At 38.1% G+C, this 17,204-nt stretch overlaps 1 protein-coding gene across 1 annotated transcript in view; it reads left to right on the top strand.

The window, feature by feature from the left end:
- CCDC146 (coiled-coil domain containing 146) overlaps positions 1-17,204 on the top strand; it is an 82,751-nt gene that overhangs the window by 23,975 nt on the left and 41,572 nt on the right. The gene's annotated exons all lie outside the window — the stretch shown is intronic.

Genomic DNA, 17,204 nt, shown 5'->3' with positions numbered 1-17,204 from the left:
AAATCACTTAGCCCTGTGTTATAATAGTCTTCTAACATCTGTTTCTTAACATTTGAGTGTTCTAAAACTGCTTTTGAACACCAGACTCTAATTTTACCACAGCAGGTGGAAAAGGTGAAAAACAGCCCTTTTCCCAATTTGAGGTTTATCACAGCAATAGCTTCACTGACACTCAGCCCCTTCTTCCTAAAACAATTTTTAACTGAATAGATGTATTCATGAATATGATTTAAATCCCAAAGCATGTTGAAACACACATATAGTTTTGGTTCCAAACATTTTTCAGGATAGAGTCATAAACCAAAGAGGGCGAGCAGCACTTTCTTCTTCCTGTTTTGCCTAGCACTGCTTAGAATAGTTACCTGGAATATTCATGATTTGTATGGCACATCACAGTTAAAATTCACTGTTATCTGATTCTGATTACTTTTTATTGAACCTTTCTAAGTGAAGGGAAGGGAACTTAAGACACGCCCCCCCTTCAGTGCATAGGATCCTAACTGTTGGATTGGTTGTTCTGAAAACCTAAAGCAAAGCCTGGTGTTCTGAATAACGTCCCAAATTCTAAATCTAAACCGAGGCAGGGAGGTAGGGAAGGAGCTCCCATGGGCCCGTCAGTTTGAGGTATTCTTTTCTATGTTACTGATTTTCGGTTCCTGCTTTTCTTTTTATTGTGCCTTGTCTCAACTTTAATAGTTAATCATGCACTTCGCGTGACTAATCACACCAAATGGAATACTTCAGTTCTAGGTGACAGTTGCCATGTAATTCCTTATTTTTATTCTACACCCACCTTTGCCATTCTCACGTAGTGCCTATGCAGTTTTAATGATCTATATCATTCTCCTTGTGCCCCAAAGCAAGGCTACATGGACATGTCTTTGTGCATTCATAGCTCAGTCAAGAGCCAAATAACTTGCATGACTAAAGGATTTTTACACCAGTTCTTGTTTAATTAGTCCAATCTGAACAATTTATTTCCCTAAAGCGTATTTGAAGTTACTCATAATACAGATTAAACATTAAACAAACATTAGTCACACGCATAGTCTGTAAGTTCATGATCTCTGGAATTTTACTGGCTTTTATACAGACCACAGGTTTATATTGATAGCACAGGACGGAGGCTTGGTAAAAAAACCTACTTGTCTAACCTGCTAAAATAATTCTTTCAGAGTCCTGCATAGCACAATGGTCTGGGCACTTTCTTGGGAAATGGGTTTTGAATCTACCTTTCCCATAGTTTAAATGAACATCCTGTAGCCTGCCATGGTGCTTTTAGTTATGTGGCAAAACTGTGTATCTCTCCCTTTCAGATCATGAAAGTTCCCCAGCAATGAGGTGAGAGACACCCTCCCCCCAGACTGCAGCTTGGGTGTAAGACATTGACATCACTTTGATTTTGTTGAAAATGCATCAAAAATGAAATGTTTGTAAGAGATGCAATGTATGATTTTAATTTGTGAGTAAAATTTTAAAATTTTTCATTTCGTTAATAGGATCCTAATTTTTTTTTTTCTATCAGTCTAAAATCAGGTATTTACAGAGCCTTGTTCTCCTGTATGGCTGCAACTGTCAAATTGAGGAAAGTTATACCAGCCTCTTTTGAGGGGCTTTAGAAATATAGTAGAGTTCCTAAATCCTTGTTATTTGGGAAGCCACATTCCCCCCCCACCACTGTTGTTTGTTCGGTTTACAATGAACTCTGCTATCTGCTGTGTGACTTTGGATTGGACAAACTATTCTTTATCTGTAAAATTAGTAATAATTATCCTTGGTAGACCACATCTTGTGAATTGCCTTGAAATGTTTAAATGCGTATCAAATTTTGTTATAATTTATGACTGTTGTGCTGCATTGAAAGCCTAAAATATCATTAGAACTGAGTGACTTCAAGAAGGGCAGAAATTTCTAGTAATGCTGAATGTCAAAAAAAAGAAAGTTCAGGTGGTAACATGAGGTATCTGAGCTTTTCAAACATCTTTGTCCTGAGACATTAATTCCTTGGTTCCTTACATATCTTCATTTTGGGATGTTTACTTCCTCCTTTGGATGAGATTTCTATAATCCTGAGATTCTCTGCTATCCTCCTGATTTTGTTATTAGTCTGATGTTTTGCTGCTAGGCTACTAGCAGTCTGTTTGGAGCCCAAAAGACCCATTTCTCCATCAGATATCTGTATGCTTCTCCTACCTGGAGAAGTCTTGTAATTGAGGACTGGTCTTTCTTCCTGTTCTGTCAGGGAAGGTCCATTCCCAACAATTTGTCAGGTCTCTGTTCCTTCTTCAGGAACTCAAAGTAGTATGCCATAGCCTTTTTCGTGTTTCGTGCCTCTTATCTTCCTTGGGATAAATGAAGCAAACTTTCAAAACTGAGTTTTTCACAAGTCTTTGCCCTTAGAAGAGGCACTGAGCAATCTTCTACTGTAAGATGCTGATGCAGCTTAACTAATGGCAGAAATATTGGACCAGATCAAAATTGAGAACTGCAGTTTGTTTATAAACAAAGGTTCTTCCCAGATGGTGCTTTTCTAGATCCCTAGAGTGTTCTGTATAATACTTAAAACTTTAAAGTAGTTAAGCAATCACAAAACCCAAAAGCCAATCTTTTTCAATTGTGAAAGGATCTAACTAAATAACAGCTGATGACCACAGGTGAGAATTTTCTACCAAGGTCTTTTGTTTGGTTGAAGTTCATTTTCTTGTAGCTTTTCATCTCTCAGTCTTCTTTTTAGGAATTTATTTTTCCTTCTGTGGACTGAAGAGAGACCTTAATCTTACAGACATATCTTCCCAAAGGTAAAGAAAATAACTGAGAGCTCATGATATTCTTAAATTCTACTGAAGACTTTAATTCTGTTCCCAGAACTACCCAGTGGTTGCAAGGTTAAAGAAGTAATATATTTTGGTTTAGCAGACTTGTCTTAGGACTGTTTATTCAAAGTTTATCAAAAGCAGTATGAACCATTTCCCATGATTTTTTAGAGCAAGGTTTTTTTTTCTGGCAGATAATGGAATGTAGGTCAAATAGAAAACAACAAAGTTAAGACTGCAGGCAGATGTTAATTTGACTAGTGAGTATGGCAATTTAAAACATGACAGCTTGCCATCTCTTTGATTTCTGGCTTTCTGCTGGGAGTTAACATCTCCTGCAGCAGAACTGCTGCAAAACATCCAGGTTTGTGTAAGCAGTTTGAATGATTGGTATGAACAAACCTGAAGCACATCTAGGCTCATTCATATAAGCCATTTTGGTGGCAGAGGTGGGATGTGTTAAGATTCAACTGCTGCAGTAATATTTTTGATGTTTTTGTAGACTTCAGCGATTCTGTGTTACGTTTTGGCTGAGAAGGAGGATGAAGCGTAATTAGATTCATCCTCAGTTTGTCCCACAATGTGGGATATATACCAAAAGTCCATACTAGAAACAAATTCTGATTTAGGATTCTTTTTGATTAATTCAGTTGTTTTCTTTTTTATTTCAGTAGTCATTCTTCATGTAAGCAGTCTTTATGTTGTCCACTGGATCGTGGGACTGCCTGTTCAACTTGTCATGTGTCTATGAGAACACATCAGAGCAGAAAAAGGAAGGCAGTCCTATTCCGTTTTATTTTAGTTGTTAATACCCTTACTGAGATACGGATTACATAGAACTAGTAGCCACGTGGATTCCCTATCTGTTTAAATTGGTCTTTGCTTTATTTATAAATTCTGGCAACAGGCAAAAAGGCAACACTGACATAGAGCATATAGGTAGTAGATAGCATATATAAATAAGCAATTGTAAATGTAATATGTATTACAAACTTCATGCGGTCAAAGAATATCACTCTTTCTGTTAGGCAAGGACCGTATTTGTAAAGAAAGAGATCCATGAAACTAAATTCCTATTCATTCTGTTTCTCCCATGACACCTGAAGATCTGCCTGCCCAAAATCTAGAATCTACTGCTGAATATTTCCTTTATCTATAGCCACAGAAGACACTGTAGCTGGCCAAGTACATGGAGAAAATAAACCAGAATGCACTCTTAAGAATGATGACATACCAAATACAAAAGCCTATCCCTGCTATGTCTTTTCAGGAAAATTCCTTTTTGATTCCTGCAAACCCTACTCTAATAAAACCAGCTGGTGAAACAATAAAACCGGCTGGTGAAAGACTGTACGGGGTATTCAGTATCCTCCTTTCGAGATTCATGGCCAAACAGGTGAGAGCAGGAAAGCTATCTCCTTTCCTGAAATGCCTATCTTACCAGTCTCTTATCCCCGCTTTTACCGAGCCATGCAAGACACGATTGGCCACCAGATGCAGAATTTTCTCACCCATTGTATCATCTTGATGGTGGCCGATTTTGATATTTTCCATGTAGGGACTGCTTTTTCCCATGAACTGGGGGACAAAACTACTGTTATGAACTATGCCTTGGGAAAGAATTCATGGTATTATTTTTCCTAGTTGTTATTTGTTAGTTTTAGAAAGCTTTTCAGCAGTTTATTTTTCATTAAAGGGTGCCTGGCTGATCCATCTGTAATTTAAAAAGTAAAATTGTAGAAATTCTGTGTAAGGCAATACAGTGCTAGATCTACAGTAAGTAGGTATATTAATGTTTTTCATGTATGCCTTTACTTTACCCCCACTCTCTGTTTTGTCTTGTTTATGTAGCATCGTCTGCATATAGCTTTTTTATGTGAAATACTTTGTAGTAGACTATGAGACTTTCAATGGTATATCAGTATAAAAGACTCCATATCAAGATAAAGTGAGTAGATATTAATAATTTTTCAGGCTCATTTTTTTAGCATTTGACTTTTGTCTTCTGAGTTACTGGCTTGTTGTATGTGGAACCAATGCAGCCAAGTCACTTTCCTTTAGACAGCAAAGTTCAAGGAACCATAAACCTTATGCCCTCACTTTCTGAAATAATGATATGCTATATTTAAAAAGTGCATGCTATCTTCTTATTCATTACATTTATGGTTTTCTTGGAATAGGAAAGAGGGCAAAATAATTTGTGATGTACTTCGTGAAATACAAAAAATCACTTTGTTAAATTGTTTAAATTATTTTAGCTTCCTAATAGAAATGGCTTAGAAAGGTGATTTTTTTTTTCCTGTAAAAATAGCACTTTTTAAGGAAAAACAGATTTACATATAAATGTGATTTTATACATTTTATATACAACAAAGTAACAAGTATAAATGTACTTGGTACTTTGTTATAATTTTCCTCATCACAAAGTCAGGAGAGAAATGCCTGACTGCATTTGTGCAACCAATAGCCTCATGGGTTCAGGTATAGCTGTTTATCATCTAAATTAAATGTTGAAAAAACTCAGTGACCAATCTTTTTCTACTTGAAAGGCTAATAAATAGGATTTTCCTGGGGACTTCCTATACTTATCCTGAAAAATCTACTGTCTATGTGTATGTAGTTACAGATGAGAGGGATTCTACCTTACTTCTTAACTCTTATGACAGCATTAATTTAAAAATCATACCGCATTTTTCTTTACCTTCTACCATCATAACCTTTCCCTGGAATAACGACTGATTACTTAAATAAGGATATCCTTCCCTAAATATCTGCAGTGTAGCTATTCCTGTCTGTACTTTAAATGTTTCCCAATCTACAAAAGGGAATGCAGAATTGCATTGAAATACTGATAACTACAATTTATGGTGTAACTAAGTATTTACAGTATTACTTTATCTTCTTGTCTTAAAATACTTTGAAATATGTGCTGAAGCCTGAAATATTGTTGAGTAGAGGAATTCTAGATGACTTTAGAAGTATTAGTCTTCTATAACTCTGTATACATATTTGAGGCATATTGAAAAATGAGTGATTTAAATGACTGAATAAAAAAGTCTAATGATGATATTTACTGGGCATATATAAATTGTGATGGAACACTTTGCATTAAAACCAGAGTTTAATTCCTCTAAACATCTGGTGCGTAGTCTGAGCTAGTTAGTCATCTTTGGCTCCCTCTGTTGTCAAAGGCAAAGTAAGAGCCTCACTGAGGATGTTTCTTGTTTCTTATAAATGCTGGAAAGCAGTCTGAAATAATTTAATGAGTTAAATTTGATTATTAAAAAGCATCATAAACTTACATACACTGACTTAATTATTATCCTCTATTCTGGCATCTCTTTTTGCCTTCCTTATGCTTCCTAAAGTCTAAATGCGATACATTCCAGTCTTTAAATGCATGGTTTGAAAAAATTTGCAAGTGAGACAAAGTAAGATAGTCAATGTTTAGACTCAGTACTTCAGGACACATCAGTATCTTCTTTTGGGTGAAAAGTAGAGCGAACTGTTGGTACGTCAGACTGTCTTAGAACCGGTGCAATATTTATTCGGCCACTGCATCCTTATTCAGTCACTGCATTTTCAAAATTTCACAGCACAGGGCCACGAGGTAACCTGGTCTAACTTTGAAGCTAGCCCTGCTTTCAGCAGGAGGTTGGACTAAATGGCATCCAGAGGATCCTTCCATCTTCAGTTTTTCTGATTCTGCTCCTCTCTTGTGTTACATGAAGTTTATTTTTTGCTTTACTATATGTTGTAATAAAAATGATGTAAACAAAACATTCTGGAAAATGCAAATAATTACTTTTTTTTAATATGTATGGGCTCTGCACAGATTAGGGAATAAAGAAAATTGAAGTAATTGCTTTCATTCCTTGCCATTTAAACTTTACAAATGACCTGGAGTTTGTGTGGAAAAAACCTACCCTATATGACAAAATGGCCTGTTACACTATTTCCTCTACCTAGAAAACTGTTTTCCAATACGGTCTGATTTGGATAGACTTTGATGTTGACCTTGTGTTGCGAAACAATATTTGAGGGAGAAATCCTAGCTTAGCTGAAAGGGAACAGATTTCGTTATAGATGTTCAGGAATATTTTCACTGTGTTTTCCTAAACTGGACCAAATTTCATTGCTGTAAAAAGTAAGGCCATTTGGTAACTAGACCTGGTCTAATTTATATTAGCCTTTAACCATTTTCCTAAATTGAATTGTAAAAGAAAAAGCTTGGAAAGTTTAATTGGAACAATTCCAGTTGGTTTTTAATCTATTTTTTTAATCTAGCAAGCCATGAAATAATTATATTAGTTTATTCATCAACAGCATTCAGAGTTAAGTCATTCTGGCTCTAAATGACTTAGGACTCATTCCTATTCCAAAGTCACTGGGAATTTTCTGACTGGCTGATTCCAGTAATGAGTTTTGTGTTCTAAGAAATTGTCTCATCTTGTGGTATTGAAGTGCATACTTCAAACCCTGTAGCAAAAGTGGTGAAGAAAGTAAAAACTGTCCTGTGTATTGTTGGGGAAATCAGATTAAATTGTCACAGAAGTCCTTAAGACCAGTAAATTATCTGGCATCAGGACTGGTAGTTTTTAAAGCAGGTTTTTCTGGTTTGGGTTTGGTTGGGTTTTTTTTGAGATAGATCCATTGCTACACAGGTTACAAATACTACCTCTATAGGTTTTTAATTGTTGTTCCTTCATTTTTGGGTGCCCCATCTTGACGTAGTCAGGACATGATCTTCAGAAGTAATGAGAAGTCATAGAAATTCTCATAAATTGAGAACAATGTAAACCATTATATTTAGCCATTTAGAAGCCAACTTAGTATACTGCATTTTTCTTCATTTTATTGTTAGCGTATTACTCTCAGTTCTGGTTGATGGCAACGGTGATGCTAAGGACCTGGAGCAGATGCTCCTTGTTTTCCATTTCTGTGTAGACAGTTCTGCATTGTTCTAGCACAAGTGTAAGCTCAGTTACAAACTTGCTCTGAGCAATGGACTGAACTTGAGGAGAAAGTTTCAATTCCCTTGGTGCATTGTCATGGGCCCAAGCTTTTGTCTAGATAATTTGGAAGTGTCAGGCACAGGCAAGCCAAACACCAGCAGATATCCCTAACTCACCTCTTCTAAAGGATGAAATGGATTCTGTGGAGACTTATAGCCAGCAATACAGATAGAAATGCAAGAGTCATAGCATGGGTTCAGCATGGTTGCACTTGTTGCCCCCCCTGCAACGTAGACATAACCCTTGAAAAGTCAATGGAAGATGATGTTGCCTTCTCCTCAGGCTAAGAAATACTTGAGCTGTGTGGTGAGTGTCCAAACAGTGTGTACTCAATGAGAGTTTTCCCAGAGGATACAGAGCTTTCTATACAAAGAGGAGTATTTATCCTTTTTCTTCCCTGAATGTTTAAATATTTAAATATTATCCAAAAGAGGTAAGAAAAGTTCTTCAAATAAACAGAGAGAAAATTCCAAACCTCACATAGCAGACTGGCCAGAAGAGTCATCTTCCAAGTGGCTAATACTATACTGAAATCCTGAGTATATATAAACTATAAAATATATGAATCCCTTGATATTTTTCTGTTGTCTCCTATTATAAGGCAAAAGAGTTGTTTGACGAGATGTTTCAGATGTTTGAAATAAACAACATTAATATAAAATGTTGGATTATTCTACATGTTAAAATAACATTAATGTAGTCACAATGTCTTGTTATAATTACAAAACCTACGGCTTAGAATGAAGAGGTGGAAAGTGTTATTATTCCATTCAAGCTTAGAATACATTTTAGTTATTTTGCAATATCTGCAAACATAATTAGAAACACGTGTTAGCTCCATCATTTCTCCAAAATGCAGAGATTCTAGGGACTGCTGAAATTCTTTCCTAGGAAGCCTTCAAAAGTTTCACTTTCATAATGATTATGAGTGATGTTAATCAGTATTTTCTTTGTGGTGGCTATATTTATCTTACATGCTTTTCTTGATGCTTTTTATCAGAAGAGTGTGAAGAGTTAGACCAACATTCAGATTGCATCATCTTTTTAAGTTTAAAATTTGGCTTAGTTTTATTCATTTCTGAAGAGTCCCAAAAGAAGCTTAAAAAGCCTTGAAATTCAAAAGTTCTTATTTATATCACATTTGAGTTACAGGAAACTTGTTTTGAAATTTCACAGGAGTCCCTTGGTGTATTACTTTGAGCTGACTGTCAGAAAGGATTGAATATAGTCTGTTAAAAGGGAGAATGTAAAAGCCTACCGCACTTAGTGCGGGGATGAGGAGGTGTTGGTGTAGTTACGGCCAGATTTCACCAGTTTTGCTCACTTGGGAGAGTATCTTATTTGTCAGGTGGTCCTCTCCCTTCTGTGGTTTTAATTCCCATTCATATTCTGATGTCTTCTCTTTCTTACCAACCCCTCATCTACATCCACCTTCCAGCCTCAGAGAAACTATCGTGGTCCTACGTCCCGGGGCTAGTGGACCTGCAGTCAAGCTGGAAGGATATACAAGAGCTCCCTCAGATTGTGTGTAATCTCAGATTGTGCTCACTTTTTCTTGGAATTTTCTTCAAGAGATTTTTAAAACAGCTCTGATGGGGAGCTGTTGGTAGCAAGCAAATATGAACTTATTACTGGTATGGGTATAGAGAGAAGTTATGCAAGTGTACAGAACACCTATGTGAGTGTAAGTACTCTTCTGGTTTTCTCATGGATTCCTATATTTAAAAGGTTCCTGCCCAGAGCCAGAAAATCCACCTTTTCCTGCTAGAAAAATATGAAGGATATGCCCTTCCCTTTCCCCTTTTCAGCAAAATCTTCCTCCACAGTCTTTCTCATAGGACAGGATTTTCTGGTACTTTATTTCATGGGACTTTTCACTCATTGAAGGAAACAAATTTGTTTTGGAATTTGAGTTTGGGTTTGGTTTTGCTTTGTTATGTTTTGTTTTTCTGGTAGAACAGCCAAGCTTCAGATAGCGAGGTAACATGAAAAAATGTAACAAAGTTAGAAAATTACACTCATGTTAATCAGTTAAAGATGAGTGTAAAGTAAAAGAAAGGGTAACTTAATAGGATAAAATAAACAGAACAGAAATTTTAAATTAAAAGGGAAAGATACAAGTAAATCCAGTAATAAGATACATACTTCCATACTTTTTATGTAATTACACTTATGGGAGTACGGGGAAAAAGAAAGCAAAAAGTTGCCAAGCAACCATCCGTTAGCAGCCAAATCTTCATCCAACTTTCCAATAATTCTCCATGTAGATGAGGAAAATTTATTTTAGTTTATCCAGATGATCTATGAATTTTGAGTGTGTTTAAAAATGTATGGTGTCCCAGTTCATTGTATAATGAGAAAGAAAAGCTGACAAAAGCAAAATACAGTTAAGTACAACTGACGTGGAAAGGGACTGGAAGACTCAACAGTTTAAGAATATTTACCCGATTTGAGATTGCCTGTATAACAAAATAATCTCAGTTCTTTCCAGGGCACTATGGTTAACACAGGACTGAAAAAAAGACATCCTCAGTTGCCACTCACAAGCTCTTTTTTTTCCTCACTACTCCATCTTCTCTCTCATTCTTTTCAGTGTAGCAACATAATTAGCTGAACTAAGGAGAACTACCATTTTACTTACCCCAGCAATGTGAGAGCTTCCAAGCAATAAAATGAACTATGAACTATGGTCTTGGAGGGAAGGGGGAGGAGTGAAATGGAACTTCTTTTTTAAACTTGGGATATTAGTCTTGTACACGGCCTTTTTTATAGAAACATGGCTAATACAAATCCAACAGACCAGAAGAAAATTATCACAAACTGTCATTTACAAATGTTATGTTTGTGTGTGCATATGTATCTACATATGTAAATACTGTTGGCTATTTTATCATAGGTTGTTTTATTTGTGTGTTCTTTAATGATTACTTCTTTTGAACTAACTTGCAAGCTTACTTCCTTAAGGTTGAAATCTGAAAGCTCCAATACTCATTACAGTCCCTGCTGCCAAAGTATACTGTTTTTTGAATTAACCCAGAGCTTACTCAAACATGTGGCTTAAACTCGAGTGTTTTTACCAATAATAAAACAAGTTGGGGGGTGAGGCAACTAGGGAAGGTGCCCTGCTGGACCTGTTGTTTGCAAACAGAGAAGGACTTGTGGGTGGTGTGATGGGTGAAGGCTGTCTTGGGCATAGCAATCATGAAATAATAGAGTTTTTGATTCTCAGAGAAGTAAGGAGGAGGGTCAGCAGAGCTGCTACCTTGGACTTCTGGAGGGCAGACTTTGGCCTCTTTAGGGGCCTGGTTGACAGAGTCCCTTGGGAGGCAGTCCTGAGGGACAAAGGAGTCCAGGAAGGCTGGACATTCTTCAAGAAGGAAATCTTAAAGGTGTAGGAGCAGGCTGTCCCCATGTGCCAAAAGACGAGCCAGAGGGGAAGACCACCGGCCTGGCTGAACAGAGAGCTTTGGCTGGAACTCAGGAAAAAAGGGGAGTTTATGACCTTTGGAAGAAGGGGCAGGCAACTCAGGAGGACTACAAGGATGTTGTGAGGTTATGCAGGGAGAAAATTAGAAGGGCCAAAGCTCAACTAGAACTTAGTCTGGCTACTGCTGTAAAAGACACTAAAAAATGTTTCTATAAATGTATTAGCAACAAAAGGAGGGCTAAGGAGAATCTCCATCCTTTATTGGATGTGGGGAGAAACATAGTAACAAAAGATGAGGAAAAGGCTGAGGTACTTAATGCCACCTTTGCCTCAGTCTTTAATAGTAAGACCAGTTGTTCTCGGGGTACCCAGCCCCCTGAGCAGGAAGACAGGGACAGGGAGCAGAATGAAGCCCCCATAATCCAAGGGGAAATGGTTAATGACCTGCTACACCACTTCGATACACACAAGTCTATGGGGCCAGATGGGATCCACCCAAGGGTACTGAGGGAGCTGGTGGAAGTGCTCACCAAGCCACTCTCAATCCTTTACCAGCAGTCCTGGCTAACCGGGGAGGTCCCAGTTGACTGGAGGTTAGAAAATGTGACACCCATCTACAAGAAGGGCCAGAAGGAGGATCCGGGGAACTACAGGCCTGTCAGCCTGACCTCAGTGCTGGGGAAGGTTATGGAGCAGATCATCTTGAGTGCCATCACGCAGCACGTACAGGACAACCAGGTGATCAGGCCCAGTCAGCAGGGGTCTCTGAAAGGCAGGTCCTGCTTGACTAACCTGATCTCCTTCTATGACAAGGTGATCCGCTTAGTGAATGACGGAAAGGCTGTGGATGTTGTCTACCTAGACTTTAGTAAAGCCTTTGACACCATTTCCCACAGCGTTCTCCTGGAGAAACTGGCTGCTCATGGCTTGGATGGGTGTACGCTTCGCTGGGTAAAAACCTGGCTGGATGGCCAGGCCCAAAGAGTGGTGGTGAATGGAGTTAACTCCAGTTGGTGGCTGGTCACAAGTGGTGTTCCCCAGGGCTCAGTATTGGGGCCAGTTCTGTTTAATATCTTTATCAATGATCTGGACAAGGGGATTGAGTGCACCCTCAGTGAGTTTGCAGATGACACCAAGTTGGGCAGGAGTGTTGATCTGCTTGAGGATAGGAAGGCTCTGCAGAGGGATCTGGACAGGCTGGGTCAATGGGCAGAGGCCAATTGTAGGAGGTTCAACAAGGCCAAGTGCCGGGTCCTGCACTTGGGTCACAACAACCCCATGCAACTCTGCAGGCTTGGGGAAGAGTGGCTGGAAAGCTGACAGGTAGAAAAGGACCTGGGGGTGTTGGTCGACAGCTGGCTGAATATGAGCCAGCAGTGTGCCCAGGTGGCCAAGAAAGCCAACAGCATCCTGGCTTGTATCAGAAACAGCGTGGCCAGTTTTGAGCCCCTCACTACAAGAAGGACATTGAGTTGCTGGAGCAACGAAGCTGGTGAAGGGTCTAGAGCACAAGTCTTATGAGGAGCGGCTGAGGGAACTGAGGTTGTTTAGCCTGGAGAAAAGGAGGCTGAGGGGAGACCTTATTGCTCTCTGCAACTACCTGAAAGGAGGTTGTAGTGAGGTGGGTGTCGGTCTCTTCTCCCAAGTAACAAGGCATAGGACAAGAGGAAATGGCCTCAGGTCGTGCCAGGGGAGGTTTAGATTGGATATTGCAAAAGATTTCTTCACCGAAAGGGTTGTCAAGCACTGGAACAGGCTGCCCAGGGAAGTGGTGGAGTCACCATCCCTGGAGGTATTTAAGAGACTGTAGATGTGGTGCTTAGGGACATGATTGTGGACTTGGCAGTGTTGGGTTTGCAGCTGGGCTTGATGATCTTAAAGGTCTTTTCCAACCTAAATGATTCTATGATTCTATAAGTTAGGAATATTGTCTGTTTCTTACACTGGATTTCCATGTTGCAATTATTAGGAATTAGAGTACTTCAAATTAGTCAGTGGAGGCTTGTGTTACATGTGCACAATGGGCCATTTTGAGGTTTGATTTTGGTTTGAGGGGGGTTTTTTTGAGTAATCTTTGCAAGACCCTTGGCACTAGACTTCATAAGAATCTACTGACCTTTATACAAGACATTAATTCTCTGTGGGAAGCATCTGTCTTCTGAAAGTCTGAGGTGTTAGGTACCTTGTACAAGAGATCTCCTTCCATGCATATTTATAATTTGCCTGCAAAATCAAATTTATTCTGGATGAGCTGAAAAGCATCAGGGAAGTGAGTATTCACCTAATCCATTTCCAGTAGATTTTTTAAATTAACTTGTATTGTGCTGCATTTTAAAATGTGGTTGTGCTAACTACTGTATATGGCTTTTGTAATGGATATTATGAGCATAGTATAAATTTTATTTAATAACTGGTAGATATAACAGACACAAACATTTTTACAAAATTAAGATAATCCAATCACCATCAGATCCCAATTTTAATTATGCAGCTGACATATTCTGCATTTACTCTACTACTGCAGATCATGTGTCTCAGTTCTTACTGGTCAAACGAAATGGAGTAGGGCCTTTAGAATCTGTCTGTAGGTGCAGGTTAATGAAATAAAGTGTGCGGATACTCAGGTTTTATATGTATCTGTGTATTTAACTTATGTCAGTAGTCTGTAATTTTTACCATGACACAGCTAGGAAAGAACAATACTCTATCTATGCCCATAGCCAATGTCATCTGGCTATAGAGAAATAAAAACTTTTGTCTCTAGTGCAATTTAAGAATTAATTTGTTACTTATTCTGTGTTAAAACATGCTTTTTATGATAGTAAAGACAAAGATGCACTTAATTCAAATTAGACAGAATCTCAAAGGAAAATATGACTCATCTATTGTGAACATTCAGAAATAGAGGTAAAGAGAAATATTTACGAATTCCAGTTCCAATTTAGCTTGTGATATTTAAAAAAAGAAATCTAATACTGAACTTGAGTAATAAAGCTGTATGAATGTTTTATATTGTGGCATCTGGTTACAAGAATTTTTATATACTTCCCTGTTAAATCTGAGATCCAAATGCAAAAACTTGTAGTTTAGAGAAGCGACTGGCATCCAGAAATTCAATATATGGGTTTAATGTTCCTGGTTCTTTTTTTACTGTTTAAATCAGTGTAAGTCTTCTGACTTAGGAATAATTATTATAGTACACTATAGCACTTTATAGGCCCTATTAGAAATATTACCCATTTCCCTAACTTCAGAATAGAGTAAGTCTGTGAGCCTATGGAAGGAGGACTATTTACACCAAATTAACAGGCAGATAAGAGCATATCAGGACTCAAGCCATTGTCTACAATGTATTTCTTATAGTCATATACTGACTAAGCAGTTCAGAGCCTTACATTTCAGATAAATTAGTCTAATTTATTTTTTACTGTTGATAATTGTATTAGCTATTCCAGATATTTTTAAAAAATGGGTAAATAGACCCAGAATGCCCATTAGATCCTATCTACTATCCAGAACAAAATTCATGGTAAGCACAGACACATAAAATCAGTGACATGGTTTCGTTTCTGATTCCAACAGCTTCTTCTAAAGCCAAATAGAGGTAAACAAAAAAAGCAAAAGGTGAATTACTATGTTTTGATTTGGAGGTTGTATGGTAAGGATTAATGTTTCAGCCATTAGTTAAGGAAATAATGCTCACTCTTGCAACTATCCCTATTTAAGTCAGTTTATATAAGTGAAAAATTATCCTCATAACTAAAGATTTGTTCTGGATTGTTGGCCTTAGATTACAGTTTTCCAAATGCTATTTTGATGGCTAAAGGGAAACAGTAGCTAATATTGTTCTCCACCATAAGATGTTTGTCCTTGTAAACAAAAATATATAAAAGATATGTGAGGAGATGATCTGGAATGGAATGTCAGAGGCAGAAGCATATCTCTACGGATACAGGATAGGCAAGGTCTGTGATTACAAGCCAAGAAGGCCAAATGTGCTTATTTCCATGCTATGGAATAAAGCATAAAATATTCTGAGGAGAAAGTATACAGGAAAAATTGTTATAATAGTTACTGTAATTTGCCATTGAGCTGGAGGATGTCTATGGCCACAAGAGGTGGTTTGCTTCAGGACTGTGAATAGCCTTTTAAGAAGATGGAAGGACAATCAATTTCTTGGCTTTAGTTCCATTCTAGATATTAGTAGGAATGAAAGTCATCCGAGCTAGAAAACCGTTTACTTCTCAGCCCACCTGATGGCAAACAAGACAGACTCTATTCTTTATACTGTCCACTGAGTAGTGGCTCTAAAAGAAGGTGACCCCTACCCATTTTCAGTATCTTTTGCAAAAAGCTGTTACTAATTTTCTGCTGACTGTGCACAACCATAGTTCCACGTCCAGGTGGGTACCTACTGTCATTCCAGTCCAATCTCTAATTTTTGTTATCAATAAGCAGTGTATTCAGGGACTGGAAATCTGCTTTCCTCATCATCATAGAAATGTGTAAGTAATACAATTGCTAGGCATTCAGTGGATTTCTGGGAGCGTCCGTTGATTCAGCTAACGTAGCTTCTGAGGTTCACTTCATTTACACATCACCTGCTATCACATATGTGGGAAAGGCAGCCTTGAAAGCATTATATATCTGTATATCAGGGCCATCATCCCTCATCTGGTTTTATGACCACAAATAATACAATTTTTCTGTGTTAGGCTCATGCTTTTCCTCCCTTCTTCCACAACTATTTCTTCCCCTCAAGCTATTGCCTCTTTCCTTTCTTTCCCTTCTGCCTTCCCAAGTTCTTGGATAAAACAGTGTGTTGGGTTTTAATAACAAATCCTGGAATCAGGGTAGCCCAGCGCTGACTCTCTGATGTCTCTCCAAATAAAGCTGCAGTAATGGGAACTATCCATTGATGATACTTTTCACAGAAGTCTCACTCCCTTTGACGTGCTGGTTATGCTATCTACACAGTCTGTCTTATGTAGTCCTCAAAGCTGTGTCTTCACATTGTATAGGACGAGCTTCATTGAAATAGAGGTCTTAGCTGTGAACTGAACGGAGAAATTAAGTGTAAAATGTGTAAAAAACTTATGGGTATAAAGGAGAAGACATAGCCTCAAGGACAAGTAAGTTTATTTCTGCAGAAACATTGTCAAACATGGCCTAGATCTGCAGTGAGAAGCTAAGCAGTAAGAAAAACTGGAACTCACAGGTGTAGATCAGAGGAGCATGGAGAAAGGACAGTAGTGATGTACCACCCAAATAGGACAACTATACCTACGTATGAGGCTAAGAAATAAATGGGTTGAGATAGGGAAATATTTTCTTTCTCACAGAAGAGCTAATTAGTATTGTGAACTTAAGTGAACAGTGTCTTTGGATCATAGAGGATGCCAAAGTAAATTCTTGAGAGCTGCTTTAATTTCATGCAAACAAATGAAAGACATCTGCTTTCCTTTTCTCAGGGCTGCAGACAGCAAAGATTGTCTTTGCTACCATGAAATATTTTGCAGTGGATCTTAAAAAAATATATAAACCAAACAGCTATCAACAAAATATGTACTTCCTTTGACGTATTCACTTGGGTTCTGCTTCTTGACTATGGGACTGGTTCTGGACGGTTTCTCCTGGATATTCAAGAAAGGGGCATCTACAGAATAGCCCACATATGAATCTCTTAAATGGCCCTTAGTTCAGCTTAGAAAAAGGCCTTTCCCTGGAGGCCTTGTCAAACATAAGGGTTGAAGTATGACTTCTGTGATTTTCTTGGTGCTGTAGTAATTTTGTTTCTTATTTCAGGAGGTCTGCACAACCACATTTCTTGGCAGGTTCCTGTAAAAGTTGCAGATTTGACTTGCTGCCCCAAAAGGCTAACTATGGACTTCTATAGAGCCAGATCACCTTACATTTTTTACCTGGATTTAACCTGGTTCTCCTTAGCTG

The sequence above is a fragment of the Ciconia boyciana genome, chromosome 1 (genome assembly GCF_034638445.1).
Source record: "Ciconia boyciana chromosome 1, ASM3463844v1, whole genome shotgun sequence".
Taxonomy (NCBI): domain Eukaryota; kingdom Metazoa; phylum Chordata; class Aves; order Ciconiiformes; family Ciconiidae; genus Ciconia; species Ciconia boyciana.
This window is presented reverse-complemented; position numbering and strand designations above follow the sequence as displayed.